Here is a 9,720-nt window from a genome sequence, read left to right as displayed (position 1 = left end):
CTTTTTTCCTCATTTCTAACAGGCTGCACACAAACAGTGCACACATTTATCACTTTAACAGTTCTAACAGACAAAGAGCAAATGGTTTTTGAGGGGTAAAAATTTTAAAAATCACTGTTTTGTGCCTGCTTCTCACTTACTTTACCCTTATGTGCATCTTAAGTGTTTGCTACGACCTGTTGCCCCGCAGCATGCCTGTTAGAGAATGCACATGAACATTTGCCCAATGGGTTCACCGACCCACCTGGCTTTCCACCAGGCCACGTGTGGACCCAGTACAGGTTAACCCATATTTTACCCGCAGACAGTCCGTAACCACCTGAAAGGGCAATTGAGACCAAGGCTTAAACATAACAACTGGTTGTGTGAAACAACTGTTCATAAGGAGACATTTTTTTCTGCTTGTATGTTGGGAAATCTTGGTCCAAATTTCTGAGCATCTATTAAAGGGCCTATACCATGCTATTGCTATGTCTTTTATAATAAACCATATCCGTGTCATGGTGCCTCTGTCAGTGCTCCTCCTCCCTCGGGTCCGACGTTCCCTCCTTGTGGCACAATTCTCAGGTCGCCTGTCATGGAGGTGTGTTCAGGACTCTAAACCTCATTCGCAAGAGGTTTTTCTAGCCCCCCCCTATGGTCTTCTTCATCCGCTACCTACTCTGCACAGGCCTAAGTCCCACATCGCAGTGGATTTTGTTACCGGTTTGCCCTCATCTCAAGGCAATACTGTCATTTTTACCGTCATTGATCGCTTCTCCAAAGGTGTCCAGTTTATCCCTCTTCCCCAGCTGCCTACTGCCTCCGAGACTGCAGACATCCTGGTCCACCATGTTTTCCGCCACCATGGTATTCCTGTTGACATCGTCTTTGGCCAGTTTGTTCTTTCATGATCAGAACACGAGACGGACCCAGATGCTGAAACCCGGAAGGAGGAGCACTGACAGAGGCACCATGACAATCCGTGTATGTAACCCCTTTGCCATCTTAGATGACCCCACCCTTACATTGACGTGGTCTCCCTACCATGACAAAGGTGGATAAAGGTGGAAATATTTCATGAAATCCATGGACACCAGTGAAGACCATAAATCATTGAATAAAACAGGTTCAGCGCACTGTCTAGTGGGTCTAGATGACCCAACTCCCAATGTTAAAGTGCCTAGGATAGCACAAGGGGTTATAATGTTTTACCTTTGGCAGACAAAAGAACACATTTTTCAAGAAATAATAAATATTTTCTTGAGATCTTTTCCTACCCGGAAGTCAGACGACTCAATCTCTGAGGCCCCGGCTTTCTCTCCTTGTGAATGCCGCCCATTTCATGACAACAACCTAGAGTCGGCCTCAGCAGCGTGCCACGAAAACAAACAACAATCCAAACTTTTGCAAAAAAATTGGGACATTTGAAATCATTTGAAGGTGGTTACACCTCTGTAGTGCTGTCATTTTAGTGCAAACAAGAGAAAAGATCGTTCCCCTCACCAAACCCGTTAATAGTCTATGCCTACTGGTTCTTAAAAGACGCTTGGGAGCCTGGAGCAACAGTTGATCCAATGTGTCCCACTTCTGAAACTGGCTTTGAGTCACATATTGGGCTCAATTGTTTTGTATCGTCTGCTTTCCAAAGAGACAAAGGGAAGAATTCATGGTGGTAAAGAATATTAACACTGCTCAAGTGGAGTTGTCCATCTCACAGTCCAACTGCAATAAAAGAGGAGGTTGTGTGAGGCCAAACAATTACAACGTACTGTTTTTTGCTCCTACATTCTTGAGGAGGAGCAGCACGTTGGCTCATTTTATCAGATTTAATCAGCTTGTTGTGCAGTCTAGACAGACGGTATGAAACTGAGCTTCAAAAGCGCATTAGTTGAAAGTTAATCCATTGTTTGTTATGCAACTAAAACGTGTTAAAATAGGTGCTGAAACTGGGGAAAGATTAACATATGGATTTTCTATATCTTTATCTAAATCCATATAACATATGGAATTTCTATATCTTTTCCTTTCTCTATATGAATAGAGAAAGGAAAATACCCTCCAGTCTATTAAAAAGCAGTATTAGGGTGTACTAATTTATTTTAACAATTCAATTCATGTCATAATTTGTTGTTGCAGATTCAATTAATATTCAATATTATTTCATTTTGAACAATCTGATAAGAAGTAGTCAGACAAAAGAAAAAATGTCCTTTGTTTTCAGTTGACAAGTCATGCTTCCCTGATTTGTCATACTCCACTCATAGGACATGTAAACTATTACTATTACTATTACATTTCTTAGTGCTAGGGGTCATTTAATGTGAGATTGAAAGTTAATAAAGAGTAAGTTGTGATCAGACAGCTTCCTTTTTTATTCTTTCTGACAATGTCATGTTGTTTTACATTTTTTTTTGTTTTTTTTGGTAGCCTTTTTAGCCCAGACACCATTCCAGGTCTTCTTTGACACAAATGCAATGAACTGTTGGGATGTTTGTCCTTCTTAAACTCAAGGCATGGATGTTTCCACCTTATATATTACATGAAGATTAAACTCAGTAGTAGTGTTGGATGTATAAATGAAATGTGCATGCATAAATTCAGAAGGCATTCTTGAACAAATTAAAAGAACATTTGGAAGCTGAATTGAGCCAACCTTGCAAATCACAACAGAGGACATCATTAAGGACGTGCACACTCCAGATTATCAGAGGAATGCTCTTCAGTCTAGAGGTGCTACAGCAGCAACACACATGACTTTGTTCCATTGAACTTCACTCTAAGCTGATACTTAAATCTGTATGAGGATAACAGCAGCCACTAAGGGCCCACATTGGAGACGGTCTCTAATATGGAAACACTGACGCATTCATTATATAAAGGGTCACTGACAAGACAAATGTCCAGCTTTAGAGGCTTCTACTGATGTGAATATGAAATAATAGGCAAAAAAAATATTTTAAGAAAATCTATGCATCATAAAAAAACATCAAATACAATATTCTATCCTTGTAAAACTAATGGTACATAACATCTTAGAAGGGAGTTTCCCCTTTAACCATTTTTTAAAAATAATTTTCAATAATGTAGGTTTTTTTTTGTTTTTGTCATTGCCTGAATGAAAATATACTGCAGTTATATAAAAGGTTTGTTGAAAATAAAATAAAGAGAAGATAAATGCAGAGACCCAGATAACATTTGGACATTAACTCTGAAAATGGCATTTTAACATGTTCTTGTGGCCTTTTTCTGATGATGGAGAACACACTGTTGTTTATTGCACATGTATATTTTCTATTCATGTATTACCAAAAGTATTTGATATCTGTCCAAATGATCAGAATCAGGTGTCCCAATCACTTGGTCTGACCACAGGTGTTTAAAATCAAGCACTCAGGCTTGCAGACGGGTTTTCTTTTTTACAAACATTTAGGAAGAATGGAGTTCAGTGAATTCCAGTGTTTAACTGCCATAGGATGCCACTTGAACAACAAATTCCCTCACTCCTGAATATTCCACAGTCAATTTTCAACTCTATCATAACACAATGGACCAGTTTGGGAACCACAGCAACTCAGCCACGAAAACTGATGGAGAGCCACATATCACAGAGTGCAATGCAGAGAGTCAGATGCAGTAGTGAAAAGCACACTGCCACTGGACTCAGTGGAGGGCAGTGGAGACACCTTCTCTGGAGGGATGAATCCCTCTTTTTCATCTGGCAATCTGATGGACGAGTCTGGGTTGCGAGGCTGCAAAGAGAAAACTCTTTATAGATAAATTGGAATGGAGACTAAGAGCCAGGCCTTCTCCACCAACATCAGTGTGTGACCTCACCAATGTGCTTTTGGAAGAATGGTCAAAAATGTCTTAGAAACACACTCCTCAACCTTGTGGACAGCCTTCCCAGAAGAGTTGAAGCTGTAGTAGCTGCAAGAGGTGAACGCACTTCATGAACTCTATGGGTTAGGAAAGGGATGGCACTTCCGTTCATATGTGAGTCAAGGCAGGTAAGCCAATACTTTTGGTAATGTAGCGTAATTTAAGACAAGCTTAAAATGGCATTTTAGAGTATTTCTTTTTTCAAATCACTGTGAATCAAAAGCATCGTATTTGTTACGTAGAAAATATGCTGGGTGGTCCACAAGCTTCCTGTTCCGCTCCATTCTGATGCCTCCACTTGTAAACGACTAGACATCTTCATTTTCCTTCTCTTAGCTGACATGTCCTAGAAGACAACACAAGTTTTTTTCGATTGAGGCTACAAATGCCATAATCTGACTAAAAGACCACTAATTTTCTGCCAACAAAAACAGGAGATGAACGATTTAGACGCACATGCCGTCACATTTAGCACAAAAACTACCTTTAACAAACGCGCTGTCAAACACAGTGGTGGTAGTTTGATGGTCTGGGGCTACTTTGTAAATTCAGGGTCTGCAAATCTTATAAAATTCTAGCATTTTTGCTTTCACAAGAAAAAAAGTCTACCAATTCCTCTTTGTTACCTCAAACAGCACAGAAGGAATTTATCTAAACACAAACAAGTCTATATCTGATTAGTTGGGGAAAGAAAGAAATTATTTTCACAGTCTGGATTTAAATTGGATTAAGATGCTGTTGCATGACCTTAAACAGAGCGTATTGTTGAAAAACATTCCAATATGGCAAAGAAAAGCAGGAGAGATGATTGCATAAATCCTTGTGATCATCCATCACAAAGATGTTATTTTTGCTGCATTTTAGTATATTCCAGAAAGTGTTCATGTTCATTTGTGAATCTCTTTTGTTTTAAGAAGGGTCCAACTTTCACAGTACTGTACAGCAGTTACCATCTGCATATTTTAGGTCCACTTAATCAAATCAGAGGTTCATCGTATGCATCAACACTCAGGGCGTAGAGGACAGGTAGGTGGAAATTAATTTCGTCCAATCGCTTCATTCATCCCTAATGTCTTTGCTAATGTCAGACCATCTACATCATGGAACCAAAGTCCAGTTTATTTAAATGCAGCTATGCTTTAAACACAGATAAATGAAGGTTGGATGGGAAGGAGCTCATAAGGATAAAGAATTGTGGTATTTAAATGTCTGAGATAAATACACGGGACCAGAGGAGGAGGAGGTTTTTCTTTGCTCGCACCATCCTGAGCAACTCTATAATGGAGATAATGTGATCAATTCCTTGCCTCTGCAATTATGTGCTGAGACATAAAATTGTTAATTATCATTTGAAAGCTGAAAATTACACCACATGCCTGTGCTAATGCGTGGATGCATGGATGCTCGGGGGGGGCTGCGCGGCTCGTTTTCCCACCATGGCCTGCGTCACGCTGCTCAGAACTCTATGTCTTGTGATTCTCTAGTGGCAGAGCAGCGTTTGAACGGTTTAAAGTGGATATGTCTTTACTGCTTCACAAATAAAGTGTGTAAAGTCAATAAAATCTGTTCACGTTAATACAGTCAATGTAGGTCAAAGTGAGCCAAAGATGGGCAAATTGGTACAGGTCATTAGAGCACGTAACATATGTTGTCCTTACAGATATTTCACTATATACCCTTACCACACGCATGACAATAGTACGTCCCCCTAAGGTGGCTGTACGAGCCACAAGGGAACTGCAAGACACACCTGAGCTCACTTAAAAACGTACAACTCTCCACGGGCCCAGGCAACCCAAAAAACCGGCAGTACCAATACGGGTCAACACACAGTATGGGTGCATGTGATTAAATAATAAGTTGTCCAAGAGAAATCTTATATAAAAAGAAAATAAGGAAAAATCCTAAACTACACAGCAATTAGCAAACAATTTTTCAAAGTTTCAGAATGTTTACAGATTGTTGCAATGTGGTTGTCAATTGTCTTGCACAAAGACACACTACAGCTGGACTTTGACGAGAATTAAACCCCCAACGTACTCACGAAATGACCAGTGACTAATGTCATTCACTTCTTTTTCCAATGACTTAACCCTTTGACACCGGCTGATGCACGTTGATTGGGTCCACCTCCCTACGGTAAAGTGTGGCATAACTGTGCAACGCTCCTTTTCTCCACTTTAGAATCTTCTGGATTTTCGTCAATTGAGGCGGAAAAGTCCTGGTGGTCGAAAGAACACTGGAGCAAAAGCTCTGATGTTAAAGGGTTAACCCTTCAAATGAGGTGGCCTCGAACAAAACATTTCAAAATCTCTGTGGCTGCTAAACGTTCTCACTTAATGTCAAGAGATTTATACCCCAAAGCTAATTCTACCAGGCAGTAATGGATTTCTATAGAGTCCAGATTAATTTGGATTAAGCACTTCAACATTCTGGGTCCTGTTAGGATTGAAGAGAAAGACAAAAAGACGTTCACATCGGGACGCCTCATTCAGGAGAAACAATTCATGGACTGTGTGATGTCTGCTCCTTAGAAAAAGGCTGCAAGAAGGAACCTGGGAGGTTTAGCCCTTTGTGTGGCTGGTAATTCCCTCATTTCTCAGTGCAAGAGGCTTCACGTTTGACAGATTTCTCAACTGTCTTTTCCCACTCATTGCCTACAAGATAGAAGCTGATCATCACACACGTCGGGTCAGACAACAAGTTCGACCTTGTCTGACAGTTCCATAAAACTTTGTACAATGTTGCATGAAATGAAAAGACACAGGAGGGATACACAGCAATTTAGCAGTGGTATTTGGGTTGGTATAGATGCTTTAAAGGGTTGTTGAAGTCTTTCCAACTTATCTGCCCTATTTCTCTTTGACAGCATGGGCTGTTCTGCTCTGCTGCACTGCATTTGTGTCCACAATCTCTAATGGCTCCTGCAGCCATAACCCTTTACAGTTTCCAAAATTTGACGTGACTTTCAGTTACCCCGGCAGTTATAGATTTAGGAGATACATGTTGCTTTTTTTTCTTTTTTTAATCTACCCGCTTGTTTAAGCCCAGACACTTTGTGTGAAGAGAAAGTTTTACCTTGCTTGTTAAAGCGAAACCTTTTGCAAAAGGTCAGGCTGGCAACAACAGACCCTTATTTTGCAGGAAATTGTTAATTTTGGAAGTTATTCCAGTTTCCAAATCCAACTTTCTCAAACCCACAGAAACTGAGTTTATTCAGTTTTGTGGTCCTTTGAAACCACTTAGGCAGCTGAGGTCTTAACAGGGCAGCACAAATGCACTCCACCTCTGCTCTTTTACCCCAAAGTAGATTAAGGGCAATTTGTTGTATGGTACATATTGGTATCATGAGTAAGAAAGAAAAAGAAACACGCACTGCAGCTGGAATCTGCAAGGAAAACACTCAGTTACATAACTGGAATGAGTAAACAGATGCAAGATTGAGCAAAAGAGCTGAGTTGATTCTTAACCCTCTGCACCAAAGGTTGCATTTACCACTATTTTTGCTTCATAGCTGGCAGGTGCGGGGCTGAATATGTGAAAACCTGTCACTTTTGTTTTTTAAATAGCTTAACTTGGGGATAAAAATAACACTTTTATGGAGGAAATCTATGCACTTCAAATCTGTGTTTTTCAAACTTGTCACAGGTCTCAACATAACTTGTCCCCTCATTCTGACATGTTCAAACCTCACCTTTTGGTTATGTAATCACTGTTTACTGAAAAAGGAATAACTTGATGCTAATTATCTCTTCCAACTGTAAATATGATTCCTGGGAATTTAGCAGAGAGATGGAACATCGCCAGCTTTGTATTGTAATCTTCCACCTGAATGCAGAGTTGTTTTTGTGTTTCTTTTGTCAACCTTCCAAAATACACACACGAATGTGCCAAAATCTATCAAACCAACGACATCTATTTCACAAGAAACACGAAACTTGAAATGATATGCAGAGTGAAAAAAAAAATACTTCAGAGGAGTTCATGATTTCTGTATCCTTACGATAAAAAGTCACCTCTTTGGTAAAGAGTAGTCCATTAGCATTATCTCCTACGATCTAAAGTGTAAGTGGAAGCAGGTCACTGGTGTCTTCAGGCGGGCACAATGACTCAAAGACAACATAACGGTGTGCAATTACGTACTGAGCCCGAGCCGGTTTAGCGCGAGCCGGTTTAGCTCGTGCTGGTTTGCGGCGCCTTCCATCCGTGAAACCAGGGTTCGACTCCGGGCTGCTCCATGTTCCCTTCTCTACCTCTGCCGGTTCCAAGCCCGGTTTGAGAAGGTTGCGTCAGGAAGGGCATCCGGCGTAAAACATTGCCAAATCTACCATGCGACTCGTTCGCTGTGGCGACCCCTGATGGGAGAAGCCGAAAGTGGAAGTTAATTACGTACTGAGCCCGTGACCTGACATGGGTAAAATAATAAATATCTCTTTCCGACAAATTAATATCTCTTACCCAAAAAATAATTAAGTTGTGCGAACGAAATACTATCTTGTTCCCACAAAATAATATTCCGTTCCCATGCATTAATTAATTTGTGCGGTGAAATAATTATTCACATCACAAGTCATTCATAAACACGGATGTGAGCAATATTTGGATTTACAGCAGATACCTTCACATTTCTGTTTGTGTGTGTCTCATTACATTGCATGGAAGACACTGACGATGTTTAGAGATCAGATTTATTTATTTTAAAAAGCACAAAAGCATCGGTAATCGGGTCTCCATGTCTGGATTCATTCACAAATGCACTCCATCCTGCTGCAAAAGCCGCTTTCTGCCGCTACTTCCGTGTCTTTGTGACCCACGTTCATTCAAGAGGGGAAAAATGAAAATAAGAATGATCGATTTGTTATTGTCTCAATGAAAATAAGAATAATATCATAAGATATAGGATGCCCAAGCTTGCTGCTTTGCCATACCGGACACAGTTTCTACGAGCTCTGGCCTGCCGCGGAGCTCTTTAGCTTGTCATGCCGACACTCGGGCAGCTGGCTGGCCGGTAAAAGGACAGCCAGCGGATATAGTAGTTTAGGGTCAAATAGGAATACTATTTTTCAGGACTTGTCTTTTATTAATGTGACCGAACGCCCTCTTACATGTGCACCCCAAATGGAGACTGGATTTCATAAAGGTTAAGAATATACAATTTATTAAAAACTTGACACAAATTCCATAAAAGAGAAAGTTAAAATAGACTCGGACAGTTGGACCGCACTCCAACACTGCATGAGGGCGGCTGCCTCCTGGATCGACTCAGCCCCACTGCACTGGCGGGTAGCCACAAACACCACCAAGGGAGATCTCTGATCCAACTCTCACCAGGAGTACCTGCTCAGGGCCCAAATGCACACAAAACACACCACAACCCAAACAGTGATTAAAGAAAATACAAAACAGAAGAGGTGCACCTGAGCAGGTCACCACTAATTTATGGGCTGAAAACAGGGGGGTCCCCCTTACACAATACTAAATATGGCACCCACCAGCTACCATAAGGATAAAAGGAGGAGGCAGCCACCTTCAGCCAGGTCCAGACACCAAGATACTAAAAATGAGCACAAAACAGTTTAAAAATGGATAAAAGCAAGGGTGTCAAGCTTGATTAAACATTAAAAACAATGACTAAAAACACGAAGCAAAACAGCAGTGGCAACTCTGCTCTCATGCCCCAGGGTCAGAACTCATGCCACCACCTGTTGATATAAATAGAGTTTAAAATCTTGCAAACTCAAATGCTTAAAAACTTTAAAAGGACTCAAATGATTAAAAGCTTTAGTAAAAAAAAAAAGGTCCACATGTCAAGCTCACCCACTAAGGCCAAACCAGGAAACCAGCACCAGATGGAACTCC

The 9,720-nt window shown here is 40.7% G+C and overlaps 1 long non-coding RNA gene across 1 annotated transcript; it reads right to left on the bottom strand.

Annotated features, from left to right (window-relative positions):
- Positions 1–9,002: 9,002 nt before the first annotated feature.
- LOC111948845 (uncharacterized) lies at positions 9,003–9,497 on the bottom strand. Its single transcript, XR_002874839.2, has 2 exons — positions 9,354–9,497; positions 9,003–9,198 (listed from the first exon to the last, which is right to left on the bottom strand). It is a non-coding gene; the product is annotated as an uncharacterized LOC111948845 (long non-coding RNA).
- Between the last annotated feature and the right edge of the window lie 223 nt (positions 9,498–9,720).

This window comes from Oryzias latipes, chromosome 2, assembly GCF_053564925.1.
Source record: "Oryzias latipes strain Hd-rR chromosome 2, Olatipes_Hd-rR_3.1".
In the NCBI taxonomy this organism is placed as follows: Eukaryota; Metazoa; Chordata; class Actinopteri; order Beloniformes; family Adrianichthyidae; genus Oryzias; species Oryzias latipes.
This window is presented reverse-complemented; position numbering and strand designations above follow the sequence as displayed.